Source organism: Pan troglodytes, chromosome 10 (assembly GCF_028858775.2).
Source record: "Pan troglodytes isolate AG18354 chromosome 10, NHGRI_mPanTro3-v2.0_pri, whole genome shotgun sequence".
In the NCBI taxonomy this organism is placed as follows: domain Eukaryota; kingdom Metazoa; phylum Chordata; class Mammalia; order Primates; family Hominidae; genus Pan; species Pan troglodytes.
In genome coordinates this window covers 85,468,071-85,477,178 of record NC_072408.2, presented here as the reverse complement: position 1 = coordinate 85,477,178, position 9,108 = coordinate 85,468,071, and positions in this window count along the sequence as shown.

Here is a 9,108-nt window from a genome sequence, read left to right as displayed (position 1 = left end):
GTAGTTGGGATCACAGGAGTGTGCCACCATGCCAGCCTATTCTTAATAATAATAGTGATTTTGGGGACTTGTTAACAAAATTGATGCCAAGCATTTATCTTTTTCCTTTAGAACCCTGAGAAAATTTATAAATAAATAAATAACAGCTAACAATTCTTGAGTGCTTGCTGTGGCTAAGACAATTGTACCTCTTTTATTCCTCCTGACAACCCTATAATACCTTCCCTCCCACCCTGGGACAATCCTCTCAATCAGGGAGGATTACTTGAGCTCAGGGGTTCGAGACCAGCCCTCACAACATAGGGAGACACTGCCTCCACTAAAAATTAAAAAATTAGCCAGGCATGGTGGCATGCAACTGTAGTTCCAGCTACTCAAGAGGTATTATGGGGTGGTTGCGAGGTAATGAGGCTGGTATTATTACTGTCATTTCAGCTGTAGAGATGAGGAAACTAAAACCAGAGAGATGAAGTATTACATCCAAGTTTTTTTATAGCTATGTCCAAGTGTATGTATATAGAGAATCCAGGATTCAAGTCCAGGAGGAGCAAAATCATGCTGCCCAATTAGCATTCAGTGAGACCTGGGAAAACTACCTGGACTCTTAAGCTTCAAAACAGTGTGCTGATTGAAGTGTTATATTGCCTATTGTTCATTACTAGCAACTTATTCCTTGGGGATTAGCTTTGCTTATTCCACACATCACCCACCAATATCAAGTCATTTTTACCTTGATGTGAATCAGATTAAAAGAAGAGGCAACTGATGATGGGGGATTGGGAGTGTGAGGGGATAGTGCGTTGAACAAAGATGGAAGGGAGTGGCTACATAAAGCGATAAAGTGAGATTTTTGCCTAGGACTTTTCCAGCTTAAACAGAGTTTCTCATAAACAACAAGGGAGTGGCAGAGCTCAGCCTTAGAATTCAAGGCTCAATGCTAGCTTTTAATCTACCCAACAGAGCAAAACTCCTTTCCCTTTTTATTTGTTCTGCTGCTTAAATTTCCTAAATGTAGGGGCATATTTATTCACCTTAATTTAATATTCTGCTTGTGAGACTGGATTTTGGCAAACCATGACTAATTACCTTTGGTCTCTAGGAAGCAGAATAACAGAATCCATAGCTCTACAAATTTCAGCTGCAGCATAAAAGGAAGCTCATAAAATCTGACGGGTTGTTTACAGTTAACTAAGAAAGGAAATGGTCTAATTTCCCAAATAAGAAAACATCGTCTGTCCCTCCCATGTTCATCTGCTAAAATAGAGCATGAACAAATCCTATTACCAGTGCTCTGAAAATGATTCAGCTCTATACTTTATACCTGTTTTTCATATCTTTCAGCCACTTTGGTTTTCTCTGGCACTCCCATTTAAAATGAGGAAAAAAAAATCAAGGCCTACAACTTCAGCCTAGTTTTTTCACCATTTAATAATTCTAGGAAAAGGTTTTCCTGTGGAAAACCTTTTCTATCAATTAGAATATAGATACCTTTAATATCAATTTAAAAAGGTAAGACTATATTCACATCTCCAAAACATTTGCTCTATATGATATCTAACACCTTGAAAACCTGAAAGACAGATTCCCAAGTGCATTAAAAATATTTTGTGGATCTGGAAACTGATATCTTAAGTTACATCCTTAATTTGAAATTCTGTATTTTCTAGTAAAATCGTGTATATTCTACAAGATGTGAAAATGAAGTTAAAGAAAACATTATATCAGTTGTAGTCATAAAGCAGTATAAGGAATGACTTCATAGCAAAATACTAGAAAGTATATACCCTACTCAGAGCTATTATCTCCAGTAATAAATCTGTGCTCCTCCACTTACTCAGTTGTATCCTCTTAACATTTAAAGATAATGTCTCATTGGCCTGCACCTTCTTCAGTTGCTACCTGGGGAACACAAGAAACAGGAAGACGGCCCTTCCAATTGGTCATAAGCGCTCTGAAGACATTTACATCTAAACAAAGGTACCCAGTACATGTCCTAACATTCTCCCAACTGCCCCTTGGAGTGAGGCACAGACTTCTTGTTCCATCTAAGCTGTTATTACTGTTAATTTTATTATTAATACCTCTATGCTTCTAAAAACAAGTTAAAGTATAATGCTGTGAAGAGAAAGTTAACAAGTGATTTCTGACACGTTAGAACTGAAATTGGTGATGCCAATATTTTGCATTGGAAATCCACACAGAATTTATGTCTTCCTCCTCCTTAAAATAATTCAGTGGCTCCCTATTGCCTCAAGGGTAAGATCCAAATTCCTTAATATGGCATAAATGCTTTTATAATCTATTTGCAACCTATTCTCCCAGTCTAATCTCCTCCACTATCTTACACTGACACTCTGTACTGCTACAGAAAACATCTGGCTCTTCCTTTAGTAGATCGTGGACTTTTATCTCCCTACGTTTGTGCAAACCGTCTGCTAAATAAAGTCCTAGGAAGCAGCATCACATGGTGATGAGGAGCACCGGCTCTGCTATCAGATCGTCTTGGTTGAATCCTGGCTATATCACGTATTAGCTGTGTGACCTCATATAAGTTATTAATCATCTATGCCTCAGTTTTCTTATCTATGAATTTAGGAAAACAATTGTGCTGCTTTCATAGGATTGTCACAAAGACAAATGGAATCAATTCTTATGATCTTAGAAGAGTAATTCCCCCTTTATGGCACTTTTCCTTAGTTAATTACTTGTTTTTCCATTATTTCATTAATACCTCTTTAATTATTTTATTTTTTTACTCATACCTTATCAAACCGCGCCTTATTGAAATTTGTCCTGATATCTCCTGTGCCTGAAACAAATTATAAGAGGCTTTCAAAGACTGATTTAGTTTTATGCCAAATATAACTATAGTAACATTATTTTTATTAAAAATTGCTATGGTTGTGGTATTTAAAATATCTGTGATGTGTATATCAAAAAACAACCAGTAGGCTAAGTTATAAGACTGTACCTTATAACTGTCTCTCAAGTTATTTGGAGTTATCTCAGAGTTATAGGATTATGAGTGTTTTTTATTTTCTTTCTTTTTAGTTTTCTGTAGTTTGCAATTTACAATAGTGTAATATAAAAATGGTATAAATATTGAAAATGTTTTTTATGATTTAGCTGATTTAGTGGAATGTGATACAGCTGGTAACTTTCTTTTACTAGAAATATTTTCTGCCCTTGGCTTTCATGATACCATCTCTCTAGATTTTGCTCCAGTATCTCTGTTATCTATTCCTTGGTCTCATTATTGGTTATTTTTTCTCAACTAGGTCATTAAATATTAGAAATTATCAGGATTCTTTTCTAGGTTCCCAATTCAATATCCTTTCATCTAGGAAATTCCATGGACTTCCATGACTTCACTTATAATTTATAATCTGAATGCTGTATTTCTAGAGCTCTCACACTGCTTCTGATTTCAAGATTTTCATATTCAACCATCTGTTTGACATTTGGATAGCTCACAGTCATCTCAGACTTAATATGTACAAAACCTCTACTCTTCTCTGTAAATGACACCACCTTTCACCCAATTCAAGCTAGAAGGCTGTTGATTGTCCTTGACTGCTCTCTCTGCCTCCCCCTCACATCCACTTCATCAGCTAGTACCGATGACTGTACCTTATAACTGTCTCGCAAATCCATCCACATAACTGCATTCTCACTGCTAATAATGTTTTCTAAGTTACAAACATTTCTATTGTATTACTTTAATTATCTTCTAATAGGTCTCCCTAAATTTTTCTGAAACCATTTCTTGTGTATCGCCAAAATTACCATCACCTTCATCAAACATGAAGCCCTAAAAATGTGCAAAATACTGTGCCAAAAATGTAGACACTACAGTTAATTTAATTATGAGCATGGGCTCTGCTACTGATGAATTCACAGCCTTGCTGGGGATGAGGGAGAGTAAAGGGGCAAAGAGAAAAGATGGACCAATAAATTATTTGACTAATAACAATTTCACATTAGTTAAATATCTCTTATGGTTTGGGACCAGAATAACCAATGGCTTATAGGCAATTCTAACTCTATCTAAATGTGAAAAATCAAATTCACTCTTTTCTCCTCCAGATATACTAGCACCAGCATATGCATTATTTTATTGAATGTTTACAGTAACTCTGTGAGAAAGGAAAAAAATGATCCTACCTTTTAAAGCTAAGGAATTAGTGTGCCTAAATACAGATGATGGCAAAATCAGCCAATGTCTCATTTGGCATAAGTTGTAATTGTCTCTATTTAGAGCAAGGGCCTAAAACTTTTGTGTGGGTGGCATGTGAGGTATGAGATGTAGCTCATGGGTAGAAGTGGACACTGCATATGCAGGGGGTCATTTGTGTTGATAAACTCTGTAGAAGCTGAGTGCTCATAACGCAGGTGGTTAATTAAAACATAATTTAGTAAAATTTTAAAGCTACTGGGAACATGGAGATTATATAATCCAACACTCCAGTTGTAACGAACAAAAATCATAGTTTGGAGGTTAAATGATTTACTTGCCTGAGATTATACAATAAGCCTTTGGGAGGGTTGGGGCATGTATCTGACTCTTATAACTCATAACCCATGCTTACTCAAATACACGTTTCCTCACTGCTTTATTTCAAGCTTCTTTGCCTTATGAAAGGACTCCCCATGCATTTCTTTTACATTGCAAGCTTGTTGTGACTTTTAAATACATTTAAATATGATAAATGTATTTATATATTTGTTGTACTTTGCAACCCAAAGTGGCTTGTTTACATTTATCTTGGAATTTAAATGTTGATATATGAGGAACATGATAATTGAGAAAGTCTTCACAGGGTGTTGGGAACAGACTAATGATATTAATAAAATACAAAAGACTCAGGAAGAGATTTTGAATGACAAGAATCTGGCTGAGTCTGCTTGTCTAACTAAATCAGGTCTAGGCTCAAGGCAAATAAACAAAAGGCCAGACCCAGGAGATAGAGTGCTAAGTGGGTTAGAGATTCTTACAGAAAATGCAACGCTTCTGGCTTGCTCCCTGAGAGGGAAGCATTAGGCCACATTGAAAGTCTCCTAGAGTTTCAGGATAACACTTTGGGATCTCTCTTCTCTGACACACTTCGTGTTAAAGGAACTGACCCATTTTGTGTCAGATGGAGTATTTTCAGGGTTAGCTCTTTAATAATTGTGGTAAACAAGGCCACGCATCGCTTGATTGTGACCACTACACTGTTAACATTTTCAGAGAATGCAAGAGTCTGGTTAGATGATATTTATCCAAATTCTTCTCATTGGCTGTTGTATCCCCTGGAGGACTTCTCTTTTTGTGAGAGTGAAGCCAGAATTTCGTGTAATTTGAGGGAGCTTGCACCTGTTCCTCTCCCAGCTCTCTTCCTTTGAACAGGGTAAAGACTAGATTGGAGACCTAAAGATGGTTAAATTCAACACGGAACAAAAAGACCAGTCAAGCTTGTCTTTGAATCTTAACCTCTTTCATTATGTTAGATATTACAGTTGTCTCCTGTTTCATAATTGTACAGTTTTTATATCTTACATGTATAATTTATATGGCCCGAGGTAAGCACTAGGCAATCTTCATATGTACAAGTGATTAGTCATGTTTGACAAGTTTGATGAAGAAATAATGGGACTATGTTGTTGAATATCAGACAGTTAAAGCTTAGAGGCCTCAGAATTGATTGCTTTCCCAACGAGGACAGGCGTTACAAATTGATTTTGTAGCCACAGTAACGCTTTTCAGAGGACCATATAGATAGACATGACCTTAGATTCTAGAATCTTCATGAATTTAATGTAATGGCCATTTTCCTTGGTATATGACTTATGTCTGGGTCAATAATGGTTTTGGTAGAAGTGTTGGGTACCTTCATTTTAATCATATAATAATTTGTCATTAAGCTGCGCATAAAAGGGTTTGGGTTTGAAAACAAACAAATAAATGTGAAATTTTAATGGAAGACTGAACTGAACCATTGTATGTTATTTGACAGTAGGAAGGATCATAATTCAATTTTTGGTATGTCAACAACAATGTAATTCCATTGTTAAATAGAATCTGACTTGTTCTTCTGTTGATGATATCAGGATTTTTAAAAAGATTTGATTAAAATAAAATGTGAATCAGGAGCTTGATCTATAATAATTTATTTAAAGAAATGGTAAAAATGAAAATGAAAATATCAGGCCAGATGGACCCTATAGCATGTTTTGAAATTAGCTTCTCTTATCAAGGCTTTCTCCAGGACGCAGGTGGTAAATTACTCATTATAAAGTAACAAAATCAGGTATAAATGCATAGTGGCTATTGGGTTAAGGATTCTTAAAATGACTAATGATTGTTTGGGTCTTTCAATTAGGCACTTTTTTGTTTTGAGATGGAGTCTTGCTCTGTCACCCAGGCTGGAGTGCAATGGCGCGATCTTGGCTCTCTGCAAACTCTGCCTCCTAGGTTCAGGTGATTCTCCTGCCTCAGCCTCCCAAGTAGCTAGGATTACAGGCACCCACCACCATGCCCAATTAATATTTGTATTTTTAGTATAAGCTGGGTTTCACCAGGATGGCCAGGCTGGTCTTGAACTCCTGACCTCAGGTGATCCACCCGCCTCAGCCTCCCAAAGTGCTGGGATTACAGGTGTGAGCCACTGTGCCCGGCCCAAGGCACATATTTTTACTATAAAACAGAAATCTGCCTATGGAATAAGTTGATCTAAAAAAATTTCGATTGGGCTATGAAACAAAAGTTGTCTAAAATAGTTCACCAAATATAAAAGCATGTGAGAAGTCTTTGAATTTATTAGAGGGCTAGCCTGGAATAACACATAGAGATTTTCTGAGTATCTCTGTTAATTGCCCAAAGTGAGATGATGATAATGATGATAAGGATGATGGTGATAAGGATAAGGATGATGATGATGATGATGATGTTCTATTATAACAGTTTAAAAGCTCTGAACTTCAATTTTGGACAGAGGAAAAAGTAATAGAACCAATTTAAAATGAAATATATAGGGGACATATACTTTAATGGGGTTTAAGGAACTACTAAGCATACCAAAGACATTTATGACTGTGCATTTATTAAGTAGGTTATAAAAGCTGTTATGCCCAGAGTACTGATTGAAGACAATAATTGCATTAATCACTGTTTCTTTTTCATAAGTCTAATTGTCTATTTCACTCATTGAAATAAAAGGTCAAATATTTTCCATTATAAAATGTATCCATGTAAGAAATTTTGAGAAAAAATACCTAGACAATTAAAGAAATAAAAACAAAAACAACTATGTTCTCATCACATAAAAATAGCCATAATTAATACTTGGTGTGTGTCCTAGTTTTCTATGTATTATATTTGGGGTTTGATTTATGCTAAATAAAGAATATGTTGATATTATGTAAATAATTTAGTATACTTAAAAAATTTGTCATAGCAACATAAGCACTTTCTATATTATTTTGAATAAAAATAACCATCGTTGTTTACAGTAGTGTGAGATTACATCAAGATGGTATTTATCCATTTAGTATTACTAAATATTTATGTTGCCTCCTATCTTTCACTTGTATAGATAAAGCTAGGTAAAAATCATGTGCTTAAGGCTGCTTTTTTCTATACTTACTTTTTTTTTCTTTGTGTAGGAGAATTTTCTAGAAATACATTATCAGGTCAAAGAAGTTACTTTCCAAAATATTTTCATTTATAATCCAATCAGGAACATATGAGAAAGCAAATTTTCTCATAAGAAATACATGTATATCTCACCAGTATATAGGAAACCTATTGAATTTTGTTTATGCCTTATTTAATTGAACATTTGAGGTATACAGGCCTACCTCTTTTTATTGTGCTTCTCTTTAATGCACTTTGCAGATATTGTGTTTTTTACAATTGAAGTTTTGTGGCAACCTTGCCTAGAGCAAGTCTATCAGTGCCATTTTTCCAACAGCCTGTGCGTACTTTGAGTTTCTGTGTTACATTTTGGTAATTCTCATGATATTTCAAACTTTTTCATTATTATTACATCTTCTTTGGTGGCTTGTGATCAGTAATGCTTTATGTTACATTGGAATTGTTTTGGGGCATCACAAACTGTGTCCACATAAGATGTCAAACTTAATAAATGTTGTGTATGTTCAATAATTGTATAGGACTAGTCATGCTGAGTTTGTACCCCTTTATTTATATGGTTCCTTACAGGTGATATAGGTGGTATTCTTAATGGGATTGCCCTAGACATCTGTACTCAGATCTGTTCAGGACTTTTTTTTTTTTGAGACAGAGTCTTGTACTATTGCTGGGGCTGGAGTGCAGTGGCGCGATCTCAGCTCACTGCAACCTCTGCTTCCCAGGTTCAAGCGATTCTCCTGCCTCAGCCTCTTGAGTAGCTGGGATTGCAGGCACCTGCCACCACGCTCGGCTAATTTTTTGTATTTTTAGTAGAGACGGGGTTTCACTATATTGACCAGGCTGGTCTATAAGACTTGATGAAGGCAAGAAATAAAAGACCTAAGTTCAGAATGTATAAAGGAAACTATGTTTTCAAAGTGTGAGTTTTCCATGAACTCAAGAACCCTTTTTTGACTTTGTCAAACAAATGCCCTTTCCCTGAAAAAATACAGAAAGCTCCATTAGGTGCTGTTGTTTTGACAAATTTAATAGTAATAGGCCCACAGACAGGAGACAGATGCTTCTGTACTTGAAATACGCAGCTGGTGCGCCAGAACTAACATCTTCCTTCTCTGCTACCCTTGGTTTCATTAACCTTCAGAACTCCTTTTATTTCTCTGTATTAAACTAATCTTATTATTCCCTTAAGAGTCTGGCATGAGGAACAGAAAATGAGCAATATCAATAACTTTGTTAACCAATTAGGCTATCATTTAATGAAGGCCTAAAGTTTATCCCAAATGTTAGATAAATGTGAAGGTAATGTGAAATATCTTAGCTAATGTGAAACAATTTCTTAATGTGACTTTTTCATCATGTTTACATAAATTTAGTTTGATTTTTATGAAACATGTTGTCGTAATTCTTAATGATATTGCACATTTGAGCTCACCTCAGAGCACATTGGAAAAATGAAATGGTAGCCTCTATTGCCT